We start from the raw sequence: 22,221 nt of genomic DNA, 5'->3' as shown, positions 1-22,221 counted from the left end.
GGCATAAAGTGCACTCTTGCCCATAAAAGAATAACTGTACCGTAATTTTTTGATAATTACTTCTGACGCTCCCTTTGAATTTTGTCTATGTCATGTGACGTATTTCAAATCGCCTAGCGCAAATCATTTAGGAGACAATAAAAAGAAACTTATTAAAAGAATCCATTTTTCAGCAATTATTTCGAATGATGAGCCAAAAGTAAACCTGCACGGAATTTTATGTAGCCTATAGAGATTAAAAAAATAGAAATCTAGCCTCCCACATGCCTTAATTAATTTGTAAACATAAATTTCTCATTAACTTGTGCAGACAATAAAACAAAATTATTTTATGTAATCGTTATACTTACCGACTTTTCTTGCATGTTGTTCTCGTCTTTGTCTTCCTCACTGTTTAGAGTGGTTGATGCACCAGACTTCAGAGTCCTCGCGTGCTTAGATTACACACTATTATACCACTGCTTGATTTCAACCGAGAGGACTAAAAACTTGTTTTGAATTTTCGACTCCGTTATGATACAGCTTACCTAAATACAGCTTAACTCAAATTCAACAAAGCGCGCAAGGAATGATATCAATGTTTACTTTTGATAAACAAATGACGGTTGATGTAGCGATGCTAATTTGCAATCTCACATAGATGCCTATGCGATGTCACACAGGATATCATAAATTTCAAATTTTTAACAAGTATGTTTGTTTGATGCTGCTATAATTAGTGTAATGAGTGGTAATAATGCTACTACGATACTCTCGTGAGAGAATTTATTCAACATTCGATAAAATATTCTGGAAATAATTCTGAAATATTGCATGGAAATATTTCCTTTAAGTTACAGGACAAGGTAACAAAAACATTTCCATACAAAATTAATAGGCGTTTTAAAAATATTTCTCAAAAATATTTCTCATATTACGAAAGAATTTATTTTTAAGATATTCGAAATATTTTATAAATTATATTTCATATGTTTTCTTGTAACAATAGAAAAGATTGCAAATGACATGTTGGAAAACATTTTATTCTGTTCATAGGCCTATTCTGTTCTTTTTAATCATGTATGTAAAACATTTCTAGTGTTACTTCGAAAACATTTTCTCTCTCAACTAGGGGTCAAAGTGTGGGGGGATGCCGCCACCACCTCGAAAAAGTACCGCTGTCTCCCCAGTTCCTAAAAAAAATTAAAATGGGCAAAAATAGGCAGGGGGAACGGCGTGACGTCATCCGCTACCTACCGTCCCTCACCTTTTCAGATTCACTTCTACCCCTGCTCTCAACATTGAAAACATATTACATTACATTCAATACAATATTTCTATTACAATTTGTGAAAATTTTCCTTACATTATTTTCCTACTACCGTTTTAAAAATGCACATCCTGTCAGTGGCGTATTTACGATTTTGTTTCGTGGAGGGAATCTCTGCTAACTTTATTCCTGGAAATGTGAAAATTGTGCAGGATATTTCATTTACTTAAATATAGTAAAACAGATTTCGAGGTGGGGGTAAAATCCGGAAAGCTTATTTAACGCCACTGCTTTCTGTACTACTATGAGCAAAATAAATGACGCGTCTCTTTATTTTGAAGTTTTTTGAAAATATCTCCGTTTTCTTTATATTTTCGAAATTTCGGAAGGTTTCCCCAGCAGGACAGGTTAATAACAAACCTGTTTTTAATATTTGTGTTAGATATTAGCTTAAAATAAATAAATAAAACATTAAATCCACAGAAATCTCGAGAATTACCAACTCTGCTAAAGTGAGAAATTTTCAAGAACGCGAGGGAATTCTGCAGTTCAACACGAAGCAGCGACATCTATGTCATTGAGAGAAGCGTGGATTAGATGTACAAACGAAAATTTTAATGAAATATTTCTAATATGTCTTATTACGTGCATTATCAGCGGACTCCAAATATATGAATCTATGCTAAGTATTAACGTATAGATAGAGAAAATAGTGGAAATTACCTATGGAAAAAGACGAGTAGTTAGCACGATCGTAACGAAAAATCGACTTTACTGTAGAAGAGGTTCAGGTTACGTAAGAAAGCACATAGCTCAGTTAGTTAAAGCAACGAGTCTGTATGACGAAGAAAGTGGGTTCGAACCTCGGGGAAGTACTTTTGTCATTTTTATCACTAAGGTTATTTTATTTATTTTTTATTTGGGAAAGAATCCAATTGTAACATATGTGTAAAACTCATGACGATACCAGAAAAAGACAAAATGTCGTCGCATTTGCATTAGTGTCTCTAATTTTTGTTTGCAAACAGTTTAGTAATTATTTCCCCTGTGCTCACTGCTAACTACATGCTCACTGATGCATAACGAATGTTTTCCAGTAAATGTTAATTCTAATTTGGAGAATTTTATAGTTTCACAATGTTTCTCACTACATAGTCTTCTATCTACGTGTTTGGATATGTTGATAACAGATTTCCCTATTAAATGTTTAATTTTCCCTATAAATATTTGTCTTAAATTGAAACTGTTTTGAATTTACTACATCAGAAAAGTTGCCCGAAGGAGGAGAACTCAAGTAATTGATATTGTACGTAAAAGCAACGTATTGTAGAATGATGATGCTTCTTACCTTCAGCACATAATCTTAACATTAGAGAGTCAGAGAGAGAAAATCCTGTTTTTTCCTCCCCTATGAAAACTCATCTTAAAGCTCTACATATAATGATTCGTGTCACATAATTTCGGCTCTCCAAAGACATTCATAAGTATTATTATTATTATTATTATTATTATTATATTATTCCTGAATATGCCACCCTTACATAATGTAGTAACTTGAGGCATCTTAGTTTAATGTGCTTTCTTTAGTAATAATTTGAGCAACCACGTTACAAAATTTAAAATGTATGAAGGGATACGACGTTTTATTTCCCCCTCTCTATTCAGCACCCTCCAACAGAAAGTATATAATTTCTGAGAAGCAGGGCAGACAAAATGAATAAGAAGTATTTTTAGAGCATCCTTTCCTCCTTCATGAATGGAATATCACGTAGCATTTTTTATTCTACTAAAGACGACCCTAGACCGTTATGGTTAGGTAACAAAAGAAATACCTAATATATTATAGCGCCCCTTAACTGTAATATTACCTCTTCTTTATTTGTTCGAGGCTGCCCTACACAACCAAGGGTGAAAAAAGAATAGGAAAAGTGTCTAAAGATTACAAAGCACTTTATATTTTGTCAGAAACAAGGCAGCATATGCACAGCATTGCTTTCGTTAAACAAGTGTTTCACCCTTGAGTTGCTTATAAAATTAGGCAGAAAAAACTTTTGCCGATCATTGTTCTAGAGGGATTTGTCCAGGATGGTTTGGTATCGGGCTAATAACGATGAGTATGTTTATTTACATCACCGTTAAAGAAATAGCAAACCTTCTGAAAGGAACTTACTTAGGAAACAGATCTTCCTTCTACTTAGCTAAAGCCCACTCTGAAAAATTGCATCTGGCGTTCTGAGTGAAAGTTCTATGGGACTATTAGAAAAATATATATTCCCGTTTCCACTCTGATGGTGGAGTTTCTTAAGCAGTTATTGAATTACGTTCGAAGCATAGGCGTAAATAGCGCCCCCGCAACCCTGTGGCGTGGGGACCGCACAAGCTGCAAGGCCAAAAAATATACAGAAAGTACGCAGGGGCGGAGCAGGCTAAATTTTCACACGGGCAAAGTGACTTTTTGGCGCCCTCCCCCTAGTACTAGCCTATATTTTACATTTAGCATAGTGTTTTTAATATTTTAAACCCATTTTTCAAAAAGAAATCTATTACCAAGGAAAAATTCACAAAGAATATGGCCCGCTATAAACACTACGAACTCCGCCCCCTCCCCTGGTCTAGTGGCTAGCACGCCTGCCTTCTGTGGCACAGGGTCCAATTCCCGGTGGATTACTGTTGAACGAGAAAAGTGGTTCGGATTTCACTATAATTAGTATCCACATCTCCCTTGGCCATTAAGACATAACTGTGGAACGCTAAGCTCATTCAAACAAACAAACAATACTTACTTCCCGGCACTCTTTATTCTACATGCCATCTCTCCATTTTTCGATACAGCCCCCTTAGTACTATGAAACTCTCTTCTTACATAGTGAAATGGAGAAAGATCATGTAATTGCCACTACTTTACAAGAATATAAACCAAAAACGTCAGTAGAAAACACATTATAAAATTTACTCTTTAAGGCTCGTTTTGGCGCCCCTCTTTCTCTGGCGCCCCGGGCAGTCGACCGGCCCTTGGTCCTCTCCTGAAAGTACGGACGCATAACTAAGGACTGCGGAGGAGAGGTTAACTTTCATGTTACGCCACTGGTTTGACGTGTTTGAAATGTTCATTAAGTGATCGGTTAGTGAAATAATTTCGACGGTTACTGATGTTTAAAGTTTAGCTAAGACAAAGCTACCTAACCAAATACATTTGATATCGCGATGTCACAATTTGATTTTTCCTCACATAAAATAATAAAAACAATAGTAATAAAAACCCTTACTCGTACTGAGCTCGAACTAACAACCTAATTCGTACACACTAGTTGCTCTGACCAACTGAGTTTCGATTTCTTACGCGAAAGAAGTCTGTTATATTAAGAGGCATGCTTTTCATTATCAAAACTGTTCGAAGTAATACGAACATGGCTTAAGAACAGAGACGGAACTGAATTACCACTCGATTGACCTTGAGGGCAAATCACCAAAGGATAGATATAAATGTAAGTTCAGCATGCATTGCTGTGGAGTTCTGTTCAGTATTCCTATCTGCCAGCCATGCTTGTTCGTAGGAGTAATATTTTACAAACCTAACCTTTCGATAGAGCACAATGGCAGAGAACCAATGGAAAGGAATTCTTGCCCTTGTGAACGTGGGATATCACCATGTGCAATAAAACTGACGCGTCTGCTTTAAGTGATATTTCATCGAAAATAAATCGTTTTCCTCTATATTGTCTATCCGAAGTTTTTGAGGGTTTCAAAATGAGGAAACGTTACTGACAAACAAGGACGCATTTAGGGGTGGGTCCAGGGGATTCGGACCCCCTCTGAAATCCCAACTTTTCTGTAAATTTAGCCTAATTTTGGGGATTATCTTTTAAAATTTTATTATAATTTATCCTAATATTGAAGTCGGACCCCTCCCGAAATAAATTACTGCATACGTGTCTGCTGACAATTTGCAATATATTCGCTAAATAATAAAGTAAAATAACTAAATTAGGAGCAGAAAGCTTCAACACGGGCTAACTTTTGTCCACTGCCAATATTGTTAGAAGGGATATTAATAGCAAAAACTGCTAGTCAATGTTGAACCTTGGAACGTCATCCCGAACAATAAGCTTATTATTGAGAACTACATATGAAACATGTTATCAGAACCTATCCAGCTTTTATTTGGCATGAAATTATTATATACACCAAAATTCACTCTCCTAAAATGTGTATCTAAACATTGCTCTACGTATCTACGAAGCAATGAAATTTTTTTATCGAACTATGTGAGCAGGAAACTCTAACAGCCAGCCATTTTATTTGAATCGTAATAAACCCTGTAACCGTGCGTTAACGTGAAGACAAAGCTTGGTCCATTGGTGAAGTGTTGGAAGAATAAAAACTCAATGTTCGTAGGTTCGAATCTATCCACTCACCACAACATTTTATTCTTATGTGTAACGATGAAATAAGAAAAAAAATGTATAACAGTTAAGACAAAACTTCAACCAAGTTTGAAGAGAACAATACTGAAATAGTAACACAATAACGTCAACCAAGAATTATTTCATGTAGCGTTTGGACGAAATTACAGCTGCCAACAATTGCAGAAGTAGAAACAGGCTGATAGGTGTAATGCAGTCCAGACTTCTGAATGCATTTACTCCCTGACAATTTCCGTCTCGTCATTGGTATGCCGTTAGTCATTGTAAAACCTTTCAATTGGAAGTGAAATGACACAAACTAAAAAAGTTTTAAATCAATAAATGTCTATGTGTAAAAGTAGGTGACTCTGAGTTCCTTTTACTTTGAAGTGACAAATGAGAGAAGAAAGTATGGTGTTCGAAAAAAAATCAAATTTGAGATTTCAACGAATTTACACGTATTATAGCCGCTAACACCGAAAAAGTTATTTTTCGATACATGTCCATCTGTTCGTCCGTCCGTTCGCTACACTTTTCTGTGCACTCGCCTAGAGGCCATACCGTTCAACTTATCTGCACCAAATTTTAGTTTAAGATTTTCATAGTATTTCCTATAGTTTTCTTTTTAAATTTCCCTCCTACTCCCAAAACAAGGGTAGTTTCCTGTACGATGAAAATAGAGAAAAGATATTTTCTCATAACTGTCTCTAACGATCTTGTTTTCTTTCTTCTTTTATAAATCAATATTTAATTAGCAACCCTATTTTGTGGTATAAGGCATTTATCTGAGAAAAATATGCGAGGGGTATATTACTCTTGGGGGTGTTTTTCCTCCATGGTTTTCTCAAAAATGAGTCAAGCAATTTTGTTCGTACTCAAAAATAAATATTTCATTAACAACCTAATAATATGGAATAACTCACTTCCCTGAAAGAATCCTCAAGAGATAGTTTATTCGGGGAGTTATTTTTCCCTCACGATTTTCTCAAAAATTACTCGGGCAATTTTATTGATAATTCATAAATAAGTATTTCATTAATAACCCTATATTTTAGTATAAGTCATTTCTATGAAAAACAATTACAACGGATAGTTTATTTTGGGTGTCAAGGTTATTTCCCCGACAATTTTCTCGAACGACAGGCGATTTTGTTCAAATTTCGCAAATAAATATTTCATTAATAACCAAAAGTATATCTTAACTCATTGTTCGAAACAATTCACAAGAGGTAGGTTACTCCTGACGTGTTCTTTTTAAACGACTTTCTCAAAAATGACTCATTTGATTTTCTTTTTCATATTTCATAAACAATGATTGCATTAATTGGTCTATTATATGTCTAATGAAAATGTGCTCAAAGTGTGAGTTAGTTTTGTAGTGTGGATTTTCTTCAATCGAAGTTTTTTATTCGATAATCTGACATTCGATGTATTTGAATAATACGATAATTTTATTCGTATTATCCAAATACACACTTCAGTAACAACTGCGGCCTAACACAGTTAAGAAATTCAATTCAAAAAGTTTAGTGCGGTGGCCCTGTAATTGAATATTATTTGGTAAACTCCCTAGCTTTTTGTGGTAAACTCAGGCTTTTCTTTTTCGAGCGACAAAAGAGAGAAGAAAATATAGTGATTATGAAAATAATATATCAAATTAAGATTTCAACGGATTTACATGTTTCATGGCGTCTACATACCGAAAATGTGATTTTTCGACACCCGTTCTTCCGGTACGTCCGTTCGGTACATTTTTCTATGCACTCGCCTAGAGTCCATACCGTTCAACTTATCTACACCAAATTTTAAACTTAGGGTTTACATAGTATTCCTACAGCAGCTTTTCCAATTTTTTTCCTACCACCTAAAATAAGTGTGGTTTACCAACAGCCGAAAATCGAAAAAAGCTATTTTCTCAAAAATGGTTTTAACAATTTTGTTTATTTTTCATTAATCAATATTTAATTAACAACCCTATATTGCATCATCCTCATCATAATCATAGGTATTCTGCCTTTATTGGCAGGTCACTTGCCGCAGCTGAGAAGCTTCCATGCTCCACGGTGTCCGGCTAACTTCTTCGTCTTTGCGTATGATCTTTCTGTTTTTATATCATTCATTAATTGTAGTCTCCTTCGCCCCCTCCCTCTCTTTCCCGACACCATACCCTCTAGGACGTTCCTCATGATACAATATCTTCTTAGGCAATGTCCCAACCAGTTTCTCTTCCTCTTCCTAATAATATCTAAAAGTGTTCTTTTCTCACCCACCATTTTTAACACTCTCATTCGTTTTGCGCTCGACCCAACTACTTCTTTCCATTCTTCTCCACACCCACATTTCGAAGGCTTCCAGTCGACTTTCATCACCTTTACGTAATGTCCATGTTTCCGCCCCATACAGTACAACACTCCACACGAAGCATTTTATGAGTCTTATTCTCAACTCTTTATTCAAGGTCCCACAAAACAGACTTTTCTTCCTCCTAAAGGCTACTTTCGCCATTCCTATCCTTGCTTTCATTTCACGTTCGCACTTTATGTTATTACTAAGAATATTACCCAGATATCGAAAACTATTCACTTGTTCCAATCACCCTCCTACTTTTATATTCGACACAGACCCCTTCGTTCCAATCACCATGGCTTTTGTCTTTCTAACATTTATTTTCATCCCATATTCTTCAAAGCCCTTTCTCATTTTTTCTAACATTTTATTGATTTTCTTTTCAGATTCTGCAACAAGCGCCATATCATCTGCAAATCTTATGCATCTAATCATTCTACCTCCTACTAAAATACCATCATCATCATGTAAACTCTTTTTCACTATCTCTTCTAGATAGACGTTAAATAGTGTTGGCGAGAGGTACCATCCTTGTCGAACTCCCCTTCCAATTGCACTCTCTTCCGTCAGTTCTTCCCCTATCCTAACACTTACTTGTTGGTTCATGTATAAGTTTCTTATGAGACTTCTATCTTTCCATTCCAACCCTATCTTCGTTAGAACTCCCAACAACAATTTCCAATTCACGCGGTCAAAAGCCTTTTCTAGATCAATAAATATAACATACACTTCTTTCCCTTTTTCTATAAATCTTTCACCGATCCCCTTAATAATCCAATTGCATCTCTTGTGCCGTTGCCTCTTCTGAACCCGAACTGCTCCTCCTCAACTTCTTTATTTGTTCTTTCATATAACCTTCTGTTCAGTATTCGGAGCAGGATTTTAGCTGCATGAGATATGAGACTAATAGTTCTATAATCCTCACATCTTTTTGGGTTCGATTTCTTAGCCATCGGTATCATGATCGTTTTCAGAAAGTCTTTTGGCCATTCTCCTGTCTCATATATTTCATTGCATAGTCGGAACAATTCTTTCTTTCAGTTGTCTCCTATATTTTTAATGAATTCGATTGGTATGTTATCTATTCCGGTTGCCTTTCCATTCCTAATCTCGGATATACCCTTTTCAAACTCATCCCTAAAAATACTCAATCCTTTATCATCCTCACCTACTTCATTTTCTACTTCAACATTGAGGCTACACGGTCTATCCCTACTCTCATATAAGTCTTCAATGTAGTCTTTTCACCTTTCTACGACCTCATTTCTCTCGCTGACTACCTTCCCATTCTTATTTTCTACTGCCATCGTTGCAGTATCAGATATTTCTCTTAGAAAAATTTACGAGGGGTAGTTTATTCTTGGAGATGACTTTTTCTCGACGATTTTCTCAGAAAAGACTCTGGCGAATTTTGTACACACTTCATAAATAAATATTTAACCTTACAACACGGTATAAATCAATTGACCTGAAAAATATACGAGTAGTAGTTTATTCTTGGAGTTGAATTTATCCCCCGTGAATTTCTCAAACACGACCAGTTGGCAACCCTATATCTCGACAACGAAGCTGAATTCGAAAACTGCAAGAGGACCATTTGTCTCCTTTTGATGTCACGAATCATCTCCCGAAGTTTGTGGACATCTTTCAGGTTCACCCTTAATGAAGCTTCTTTTCGAAAAGTTAACTATTAACTTTAGGCATTGTTTATCTTTTTTAAATCACAAATGCCGTTATTATTTTTAAGGCAGAGAACTACTTCTGAGAGAATAGATCTTGAAAAATAATTTTAAAACTTAGACTTTTGTTTTCGAGACATTCCAGACAAGACGAGACATTTTACAAGCTATCTCGTGTCCAAAACATTTGCCTCGCCTTATCTTGGATGTCACAAAGCGCGTCTCGTCTCTTTCCCGAGACATGTCTTACCTCGTACCCATTCGTTAACACTTGGAAAGGATTGTCTTTCTACTCAAAGCATTGTTTTTATAAAGGTTGCATATTTATGATAATTGCTGTCAACATAAATTACAGTCCTTTCAGTTGAATTAATTTTTATTATTATTATTGAAATTAAAAGCAATATCTAGTTTAACGTTGGACGATTATGCACCTACGCTAAGGCAGAATGATGACGAATGAAATGGTGAAATGAAGAAAGTGGGAGAAAAATGGAAAATCTCAAGAAAACACATACCCATGCACACGGTATTTTTCCACCTCAAATTCCACTTGGCGCGAAGTGGAATCGAGCCACTGACCGTTGCACCAAAGGCGAATGCTTTATTATTATTATTATTAATAATAATAATAATAATAATAATAATAATAATTGAAGCGAGCTTAACGAGTTTCAACCGTACAACTCAACCAACGTTTGTGTGCCTGTTCGTTCGTCTGCTCCATGACAACTTCTCATAAAAGACATTTCATTTTAACGAGATTAGTAAGTGCCTTCTTTTAGCTTTGCGAAGTAACTATTGCTTGGAATTTGAATCTGCAAAATATGAGAGGTAAAATTAACCAAATGGTGCAAGTTTCCACTCATGTATACAAAACAATTTTGTAATATCAACTACGTGAATCTTGTCCCATAAAGAAGCCGAAACCCCTACACCGAAGAGCCCTCCGAGATTTGATCGTTGCCCACACAGTCTGAAATTGTCATTTGAAGCCAAGTCTTTAATATGAAGCCAAAAATTTCTTTAAAATAGACGAAAAATTCGAAAGTTATAAGCATTTTCATATTTTTGCCTTTTCCCATAAGGGAGCCGTAGCCCCTATACTGAAGACCCCCCCCCCCCAAGATTTGATCATTGTCCACTCGGACTGAAATTTTCATTTGGAACCAACATTTTAATACGAAGCAAAATATTTCTTTAAAATACACGAAAAATTCGAAAGTTATAAACATGTTAATATTTTTGCCTTTTCTCATAAGGGGGCCGTATTAGCCTACACTGAAGAGCCCCACGAGATTTGATCATTGACCACTTGGACTGAAATTCTTATTTGAAACCAAAACTTTAATTTGAAGCCAAAAATTAAACTTTTACATCAATTTAAACTGACTGGGTCCGGTTCACTCCACTATTGTTTAGTTTAGTTAAGTGGTAATTTGTGACAGCTTCACATCATCAAAAGTATGTTTCACTTCCCCTCCCCTCCCCCAGGAGTTCGTGCTGGATCCGCCACTGGAATCAATAGACACTTTTCCTATTCCTTTTGTCACCCTTGATTGTGTAGGGGATTTTTCGTACAAATAAAGAAGCGGTAATTTCTTTAGTTACCTACCCCTAACCGCACAGAGCCATCTTTGGTAGAATAAAAAATGTTACGTGATATTCCAATCATGAAAGGGGAGAGGATGCTGTAAATATATTTCTTATTCATTTTGTCTGCCCTGCTTGTCAGAAATTATTTTCTGTTGGAAGGGTACTGAAATGAGAGGGGCAAAATAAAACGTCGTACCCCCTCCTACATGGTTGCTCAAATAATTACTAACAAGGAAGGGTCACGCAGTGGCTCCGCTGAGATCTAAACGAGACAATTATGTTTGCATTTGATATGTTATAACTAGATGAATCCCAAAGTTATACGTGCCACCGGGCGGAATATCGTGAGTTACAACATATTTTGTAATGTAAGAACTACAAAAAATTACTTGGCAGAATAGTTTGAACCGAGTCATTTGTTCGGAAACGGTTAAGTAAGTGGAAACCTCGGCCAACACGTATCCCATTATTTTTAACGACAAACTTTTTGGGGTAAAAAACTTTGTCCCAGGGTCCCCAGCAGGGTCCCAGATGGGGTCCAACTCAAAATTTTCAAATGGCAAGGAGAGTTAAGTGGCACATCATTTGAAAGCTGCTGTAAAATGATAGAAAATGCAGCAAGTCTCGACTCTCTACAACAATCCTGTGCAAAATGGCGACGGGTCAAAGTGTAAACAAAAACTTAATTAAGAAGTCCATGGTCACCCCTATAAATCGGAAACGGTAAGACAAATATGAAAATAGGAAAGGAAGTATGGCATTATTTTCAAAGTACAACGATTTAAGTTAAAACGTCTTGTCCCATGGTCCCCACATGGTTCCAAGTAGAGATGCAAAAAAGCCGGCTTTTTTGAATCGATGGTTTTTTTCACATATAAAGCCGGCTTTTTTGGGAAAAAAACGAGAATTTTGGAAATTTTGGCTTTTTTCAACTTCATGATTTTTCTATCTAAATAGCTTTCTTCTTACTATATTCTATAGTTAGATAAGAATTCCATGACCTGAATGTGATATTTCGCTCTGAAATTCACCATCAAGATGGATGGAGCACATGTTTTACGAATTAAAGCTAACATGAAGAATGTAGTATTTGAGGGTAATTTTAGAGGCTATTTAACTTTATTTTAACTTTTGAGTTATCGACATCTTTTTTCTTCTCTAGTTTGTCATCCGTGTTTCATTTCTAAGAGCTTTTAGTACTCTATCTTCTAGCGCAAAAGTTAAACTTGCCCGTTGTTCTATTTATCCGTCAAAGTGTACGTTTTTCAATATATCCGTCAAACCGTACTTCCACATTTCTGTTATACTGTAGCTGTGAAGTGATTTAGCAATAATTTTCCGGACACAACCTTGAATACCAATTTATACAAATAATCAGTAGCGGATTTAGAAAAGTACTTTAGGAGGGGTTTTTCTGATTGTTTCGTTTCCTAAAAAGTCCTAATATTATTTGGGAAGTGCTTGAAGTTTATGAGTACAGGCATAACTAATATTTCGTTTCGTTTATATGTTTAGCAATAATCTTCCGGATACAACTTTAAAAATCATTTTATACTGAGAATCAGTGGCGGATTTAGAAAAGTATTTTGAGAAGGGTTTCTTACTAATGTTTAGTTTTTTTAAACATTCGTAATTTTTATTTGACGGGAGCTTAAAGTTTATGAGTAAACGCATAAATAATAGATATTTCGTTTGTTACAGACATTCCGTAACTTTGGGGAACGGGCTTCAGTCCAAAAGACCGCCCCCCTAACCTTCGCAAAACCGTCACTGCTGGTAATTAGTAATAATAACGATTTAAAAACAATAAAAAAGGAAGTCGCCCAACTCACACTACACGCACTATTTCTACATTCACAGATGGAATGAAGAAAAGCTTTGTCAGAATGGTCGAATGCTGGTTGAATCCCGGACTTCCCGATAGAAGCGTAAAAGCTAACCACTCAGTTATGTTTGTTGTGCAGTTGTATTTAGCTTAACTGAAATATATTCCGTAGTCTTTTTTTTTTGGGGGGGGGGGAGTTCCGTAATGATATGTTGAATCCCTCTTGTTAAAAATTCAGAAAACTTGAGGATTGGGTAAACTGTGATGGTGGTTCTATAAAACTTGAACTGTAGAATTTCAAGAATATACAGAACCAAAAGCTCTAGATGTGCAGCCTTTAAGTGTATCATATAAATCTAAGTATTTCTCTTATGTTTTATTTTAATTTTATTTTGTTTCAAAAAGAGGGTATGGAATATTTTGAAGTAAAAATACTACATACTATTTTGCTAGTTATTTGTGTATTCTTTAAAAAGAAGTGTTTACTTTTAGGGTTGGCTGGTTTACACCAACTTCTTTTTTTTTTAATAACTGGTTTAAACCACAAAAATAAAAAGAATGAAAAATGCGAATCGTGTGAACTTCATGGTGACGTTTCCAGATATCAAACCACCAGCAATAGTTTAATTTCCCTTTCACCTTTTAATCAAGGTGTCCCATGTTCAATTCTCGGTCGAACCACAAACCTTCTTTCATGCGTAACCCAAGTAGCGGTTCGCATGTCAGTTTAAGCGAAAGTCTTCTCCTTGATAACCTCGGTATTTCGTAAGGATGTTAAGCCTAAATATACGAAACAAACCAAATTGTATATTTCTGCATGCCTAAATGCGTGTTGTTTTATAAAGAAGCCAATATTGCTTAAATATATTGATAGAAATTGGCAAAATTTATCGATTGCCTACGTAGCTTCCAACATTAGCTTGGATTGGACTTTCAATGATATCTACGTACCGGTACTAAATTTGTAATTTCATACCTCAGTTTTAGCGTACTGATTATGGTACGTTGACCTTTAAATTTTACATGCAAAGCAATAACAGGATTTTCCCGTTATTGTCTTACATTTCAAGTAATGACGGGATTTTCCCAATGACTAGGGCGGGAGATTCTCAACTTAAGAAATTTACTGGCCGCACTTCTTTAAGCTTATGGGAGTTCTTCCGGCATAACCCCCCTGTTGCATAACATCAAGGTGAAACAAACTTATTTCTGTGAATATGTAATATAAATACATAAAGCAAAAAATCTAAGTCAAAAAAGCCTGGTTTAAACCAAAAAAGCCTGGTTTAAACATCCCCCCAAAAACGGGTTTTTGGCATTTTCTAAAACAACCACGATTCTTGCCAACTCTGCTTACTTTTGTATATAGGAAGTTAAAAAATTCTTATTATATACATTGGTTAATCCTGTGGAATTCATAATGTAAATATGTTGAAGAAAAATTGTTTGAAATATTTTTTCGAAATTCATAGTTTATTTTCGATGTTTTATATTATTATCAGCATCAACCACTAATTAAATTATTTTTTGTGTTATAGAGAAGCGATACAAAGTCTGTTTTATCAATTTAAAGCAGTATTTTGAAAAAAGCCCAAAATTTCCCAAGCAAAAAAGCAAAGCAGAAAAAACCGAGTTTTTTTTCCAAAAAAGCCGGTTTTTTCCGAGCCCTTGCATCTCTAGTTCCAAGTGGGGTCCAACTAAAAAGTTTCAAATGGCAAGAGAGGTAGCACATCGTTTGAAAGCTCTTGTTAAGTGAAAGAAGATGGAGCACGTCTTGACTTTCTACGATAACCTTGTCCAAAATCCGGAAGGTCAAAACGTGAACAAAAGCTTAATTGAAAATCTTTGGCCACCTTGAATCCAAGATGGTTGCTTAAAACCTATATCGAAAGGATAAGCATACCAAACTGCTGAAGCTACGAAAACAAAATTTGGCATGAATGTTGATTAGTAGGTGACGAAAATATACGAAATGTTCAAAAACGCGACATATTGAGTTCAAAATGCCGCACTATGTATCGAACGTATGTCCAGCTTACACCACTTGTGTTGGAGAAGCGAAATGTGGTATTTACGTTTATGGTTAATAGTAGATATCCACAAAATATCAAAAAGTATAATCTGTAATCCAATATGGCGTGAAAAATGAGTTTGTATATAAATATGTTATGTCTTGGAATACTGTGACACAGCTCGATGTACTGAAATGACTTACACATGGTTTGGTACTACTCGCCAATCTTGCTTTTTATATATATATATATATATATATATATATATATATATATATATATATATATATATATATATATATATATATATATATATATTTGATATTGCTTGAAGTATTGCGATCAAACCAACGAATGACATGCAAATGTAACCATCACGAATACGTTAAAATAGAGCTCCCAACCTACTGGTGCCGCAAGTCCTTTATGCGTGAACTACTTATAACAAAATTAGAAAAATATCCGAAGGCATTCAACTTTTGTTTAGCAGTATGAGTAGGAAGTCAGAGTTGTGTGTTCATCGCATATTCGTTATATTCAAGTATATGATGCCGAGAGAACCGTGACGAACGTGCATTAAGAACAAAACATATATGGTGTTGTTACCGAATGAAATAATAGTTGAAGTGAATAGAAATTCAATTCTTCTTTAGTCTTCATATTGTTTCTAAATGCATAATAGAGAAAAAAAAAAGAGATTCAGATTTGTACTGTCATGAATGACATAGGTTTTAAGAGGCCATCTTGGATTCAAACTGGCCATAGTTTTTTAATTAAGCTTTTGTTCACATTTTGACCCGCCGCAATTTTGGACAGGGTTGTAGAAAGTTGAGACTTGCTCCATCTACTTTCATTTAACAAGATCTTGAAAACGATGAGCTACTTAACCCCTCTTGCCATTTGAAACCTTTTAGTTGGACGACACCACCTGGGACCCTGTGGGGATCCTGGGACAAGACGTTTTAACTTAAATTGTTGTACTTTGAAAATAATGCTACACTCCCTTTTTTATTTTAACATTTGTCTCACCGTTTCGAATTTATAGGGGTGACCATGGACTTTTCAATTAAGTTTTTGTTTATTTTTTGATCCTCCGCCATTTTGCACAGGGTAGTCGTAGAGAGTCGAGACTTGCTGCATTTTCTTTCATTTTACAACAGCTTTCAAACGATGTGCTACTTAACCCCCCTTGCCATTTGACAATTTTGAGTTGGACCCCGTCTGGGACCCTGCGAGGACCCTGGGGCAAACTTTTTTAATCAGAAAAAATGTGTCCTTGAAAATGATGGGATACGTATTGTCCGAGTTTTCCATTTACCCAACCGTTTTCGAACCAATGACTCGGTTCAAACTATTTGTTCCAGCTTTGTAGCTTTTATATTACAAAATATGTTGCAACTCACGACATTCCGCCCGGTGGCACGTATAACTTTGGAATTCGTCTAGTTATAACATATCAAATGCAAACACAATTGTCTCGTTCGGATCTCAGCGGAGCCACTGCGTGACCCTTCCTTGTAAGAAAGCATTTTAAACTAAGATATTTAAGATTTAAATTAAGAAACTAAGATATCCTTTCATTATGTAAGGATGGCATATTCAGGATTATTATTATTATTATTATTATTATTATTATTATTATTATTATTATTATTATTATTATTATTATTATTATATGAATGTTTTTGGGGCACCGAAATTTTGTGAGACGAACAACGGCATGTAGAGGTTTAAGATGGGTGGTCATAGGGGAGGAAAAACCAGGATTTTTCTCTGTCTGACTCTCTAACGTAAAAATTATGTGCTGAAGGTAAGAAGCAACATGATTCTACAATAGGTTGCTTTTACGTAGAATATCAATTACTTGAGTTCTCCTCCTTCGGGCTACTTACCTTATTTAGTAAATTCAAAACAATTTCAATTCAATACAAATACATTGTAAAACTTTTCCGTAATTAAACATCTAGGGAAAATTAAACATTTAATAGGGACATCTGTTATCAAAATATCCAAACACGTAAATAGAAGACTATCTAGTGAGAAATATTGTGAAACTTCATAAAATTCTCCAAATTAGAATTAATATTTACTGGGAAACATTCGTTATGCGCCAGCGAGCATATAGTGAACAGTGAGCACAGGAGAAATAATTACGAACCTGTTTGCAAATAAAATTAGGGACGCTAATGCAAGTGCGACAAGGACATTATATTGTTTTTTTGGTATCGTCATGAGTTTTACACATATGTTACAATTTCATTCTTTCCCAATTAAAAAAATAAATAAAATAACCATAGTGATAAAAATGAAAACGGCATTTCCATGGGATCGAACCCACTACCTTCGGCATACAGACTCGTTGCTTTAACTATTTTTTTTAATACTTTATTGTACTCTTATTAGCCAATTACATCAGAAAAGATTAACAAACAAAATTGTACTGTGGGCATCCAATTATACCCAAAAAAAAGTAGAATAGACACATCAATAAATTGCTGTTAGAAAAGTAGCAAACTTTTGTTTACGAATTGAAAGTGTTAGAGTTTGCATACGTAACAACAGTTGGTTGACATACAAAGTCACATTACTATTAAAATCATTACATAAAAGAATATCGATAGTTTGGGACGTGATCCTTAAAATTGCGTTATGTTTAGTGCTGGGATAAAATTGATAATCCGGAAGCAGCATGAGTGAAGGAGTTGTTCTGCAGATACGGCAATGATTTTTTGATAATGAAACCATATAGCTGTATTTCGTGAGCAGCTTTCAAGCCGGAGTATCGAGAACATAACAAGTACCACAGAAAGAAATATTACAGATACTCAATTCATAAAGTCTCCCGTTAGTAGGATATATATCCGTTAGTAGGATATATATCTCCCGTTAGTAGGATATCTCTTTGGTAACACTGTACCAAAGAGATTGCATGGCAGGAGACAATACCGGAGTATGAATGTTTGCCAAGATTTTCTCCCAGTTTGCCATTGGGTAATGTTCTACAATATGGGGAACCGACATTGTGGTAGCATGATAACGATTATATAATTGTCTAACAGAAAGATCTTCAAGGTGACTCCGTGCGATAAGCGAGTAACTAATATCAAGAAATACGTCAACTAATTGAGCTATTTGTTTTCTTACGTGAACTGAGCCTTTTACGGTAAAGACGATATTTCATTACGATCGTGCTACCAATTCGTCCTTTTCCATAGATAATTTCCACTATTTGCTCTATCTTTACGTTAATACTTAGCATATATTCATATATTTGGAGTTTGCAGATAATGCACGTAATAAGACATAGTAGAAATATTCGTTAAAAGTTTAGTTTGTAGATTTTATCCACATTTCTCTCAATGACATAGATGTCGCTGCTTCGTGTTGAACTGCAAAATTCCCTCGCGTTCTTGAAAATTTCCCACATTAGCAGAGTTGGTAATTCTCGAGATTTCTGTCGATTTAATGTTTTTTTGCTTCTAATTTATTTATTTTAAGCTAATATCTAACACAAATATTAAAAACGAGTTTGTTATTAACCTGTCCTGCTGGGGAAACCTTCCGAAATTTCGAACATGTAAAGAAAACGGAAATATTTTCAAAGAACTTCAAAATAAAGAGACGCGTCATTTATTTTGCTCATAGTAGTACTTCATTAAATGCTCTTCAAACACATTTTTAAAACAATATTTCCGGCAAATATTTGGAATATTTCACATATATAAGAAGGAATATGTTTTTTTCAGTAACGGAAGAGTATATTCTGAAAACAATGTAAAAATGTTTCTATAATAGACCTATATCAGAAAATGTTCACTAAAGATACAAAATATTTTCCAAAACACAATGGTAAACCTTTTCTATTCATTTTTCGTGTTTTCATTTACCTGTTTTGAAGTTTTATATTCAAAATTCGGTAAAATATTCTAGAAATAATACTACAATATATTACAAAAATATTTAATTTAAGTTATAGGAGAAGATTACTAAAATACTTTTGTAAAAATTAAGTAAACCTTTTTAAAACATTTCTGAAAATTATTTCTTATATTACGAAAGAATTTATTTTTAAAATATTCTAAATGTTTTTTAAAAATATATATTTAATACGTTTTCTCGTAAAAATAATAAACATTGCAAATAACGTATTAGAAAACTTTTTTAAATATGTGGAATATATTTCGTTTCATTGCTTTCCGTATCATATATGGAAAACATTTTTAGTATAATTTCAAAAATACTTCCCTTCGCAACAGTGGAAACATATTAAATTAGATCCAAAACAATATTTCTAATATATTTTGTGAATATTTTCCTGGATTTACCTTCCAGCAAGCATTCTCAAAATGTACTCCCGGTAATTTCTGAAATGTTTTACAAAAACTTTTGGGAAAATATTTTCGGGAAATATTCGGAATACATTGGGGAAACCAGCATGGAAATCTCCAGAAAAGGAAAAGCTTTGAAAACCAAGGAAAATATTTTCTTTAGATTGAGAAAATATTCCTTGCTGTGGGAACACACAAACAAGACCTTCACAAAGAAAATAGGTAAACAAGTATTAATCCTTGAAGAATCAAAAATTATCTAGAAGTTCCACATAATTGGCACAATAGTGTTTCGAAATAATTGTTGTTACAATTATTGCGGTATATATATTTTTTCAATCAGACAATAGAACAGAAAATTTCCTTTACATTAACCGTCTTCGGTCCCATATATAATCTTTTAGCTCCTCCCCGACACAAGTATATGTGTTTCACTACTTTCCAATTACCATATCGATCTTATTTGTACAGTATGCCGTTCACTTGTATAAATTTTCTGTGTTGTCCTTTGTGTTAGAGAAGGAACACCTCATCTAGTTCCTTTCTGTGTGGTAAGGTGCCAAGAACAGACAACACGCTGCCACGTTGGATAGCAATAGATATGCGTTGAATTAGGAAAGATATTGAACGAACATCTCCAGTAACGATAGAAATGCATCTGTCTACTTCTCTAATAAAATCAAGGCTTGTAGAACCCCCAGCACCACTAGTGTCGATGGAAAAATAAATTTATCAAGGAGGTTGTTATATTTCCTTTGCTTTTCTACCTCTCTACGATTAGCAACAGCTCCAGCATTCATAACAGCTAAAGGGAGACTTGAATGGACAAACGTATCTGAACATGTAAAGTCCCATACTAGTGATTTACCTCTAATCCAAGGAACTAATGTCATGCCATCAGGTCGTTTACCATCTGAACGACAACATCCTGCAGTGTTCCAGGAAAGGAAAGGAATTCCAACGTTGGTTAACTTGATCCCCACAAGCTGGACAGCGATGTGGCTCACAAATAGCTGAACCTAATCTTAAGGCGACAGCGATTCGAAATGTTTTATTAGTCATATGAAGACCTAATGGTGGGGAGGGTATTGCATTCAACCATGCCCCAGCATGTAGGGACGAGGCAGCAAGAATCCTGGCTTTATCCTCTGGAGCAGTAACTAATTGTAAGAGAAGTTCATGAAAATGCGCTGCAATTGATGTATCCCAAGATGCCTGAGGACCTCTTTTATTAATTACTGGAAGATTTATATCTGCTAATTTTTTCCATTTGGTAGAGCCTTCTTGAACTGTGCCGTCTTGGTCTGGGTGGTAACCTTGCGGAAGGAGAGCCTCGGCTAAACGAAGAGATACGTGGTAGGACGCTAAAAAGGAAGGAATCTCCATATCCGCGGATCGTCGAATATCAAGACTCTCTAATCTCACAGGTAAGGATGCTTGAATCCAAGATTCATCGCTTAAGGAGCAGTTTAAAATTGACTCCAGGCCCATTTTAAGGATAAGAACATTTTCTCCAGTAGTGGAGTCTAATTCCAAGATGGATAGCATCGTAAGAAGTAGTTTAAACGAGGGATCGACAAAGATGCACGTAAAAGAAAGAAAACTGCATGGACAGAAATCAAGGCGAGACGAGACAAAAATATTCTAACTTCGATATTTTGCTTAACAGGACATTGGTAAATGCTTTCTTTGTGAAAGCGGCACCTAGAAGACAAACATCCTGGTTACTTAGGAGACGCATTCGTGATTTTTCTTTTAAATAACAGGTCGAACTTGGCTTCATCTGACCCAAGAAATCCAACTTTACACTTTGAAAAATTCAAATGTAGGCCAAGTGTAGATGCCTTATCATTTATTTTTGTTAGAGTTGAAAGAACTACTTCAGGTTCGTCAGCGATAGTAGCATCATACCAGATGTTTAATTCAGTGTTGATTGATTTCACTAAAGAATGAATGGTTATAGCAAAAAGTGCTGGGCCCAGGGGATCACCTTGGTGTACTCCTCTCTGAAATGAAATAGCTTTTTGACCTAACGTAAGAATAGAATATAGCGGAAAATTTTCACTTCACATCACTACTGCTTATAGCTAACGTAACCTTAGTGAAACTGATTTTCACTGATAAGAACGCCATCTATCACAATTCGAATAAAATGTACTTTTTTCTTCCATACAATTCGAATAGAGTGGTCTACGCAATTAAAAGCATAGAGATCCCAAGGGACGGGGCCATGCTAATTTTAAGAGAGATGATTTGACAACACCAAAATGTTCTTTTTATTTCGATCATCTTTTCGTCCGATGCTTAATTCTCTAGATACTTTGCAGTCTCAAGTTTAGAGAAACTCAACCTGTATATTTTTTGTACCAAGTCGAGTACAATATTGTTGATAGGAGATAACATAATAACTAATATTTCAAGCAGTTAAATCTTTTGAACAATACAAGCAGAAATCAAACCAAGATCGTTACTTTGCACATTTTGTTTAAATATCGAACACATAAAAGTTTCTCAATCATTTCGAATTGTTTTTAAAAAGAGGAAAACTTATCTTAACCTACACAGTATAATCCCAGGATAGTAACAAAATATAATGGTTAGGTAGATGACCACCCGGAAGTCACATTCCTTTAAGTATTGTGTAATGAAACGTTACATATTATAAATATTACACTATAAAATAGTTATGTTTCTGCTACAACACAAGATACTATAGTCCGTGTAATTCGAATTGGCGTGTGGCATCAGTCAATAAGCTCGCAGTGCGCGGTTACTATATCTTT

General features: G+C 35.1%; 1 protein-coding gene across 1 annotated transcript in view; it reads left to right on the top strand.

Moving 5' to 3' along the window:
* Positions 1-22,221, top strand: part of LOC145663668 (uncharacterized) — a 1,076,255-nt gene that overhangs the window by 607,283 nt on the left and 446,751 nt on the right. The window lies entirely within an intron of this gene.

Source organism: Thermobia domestica, chromosome 11 (assembly GCF_964235325.1).
Source record: "Thermobia domestica chromosome 11, izTheDome1.hap1.1, whole genome shotgun sequence".
Lineage (NCBI taxonomy): Eukaryota > Metazoa > Arthropoda > Insecta > Zygentoma > Lepismatidae > Thermobia > Thermobia domestica.
Note: the sequence above shows the minus strand (reverse complement) of the source record. Positions and strands in the feature narration are given on the sequence as shown.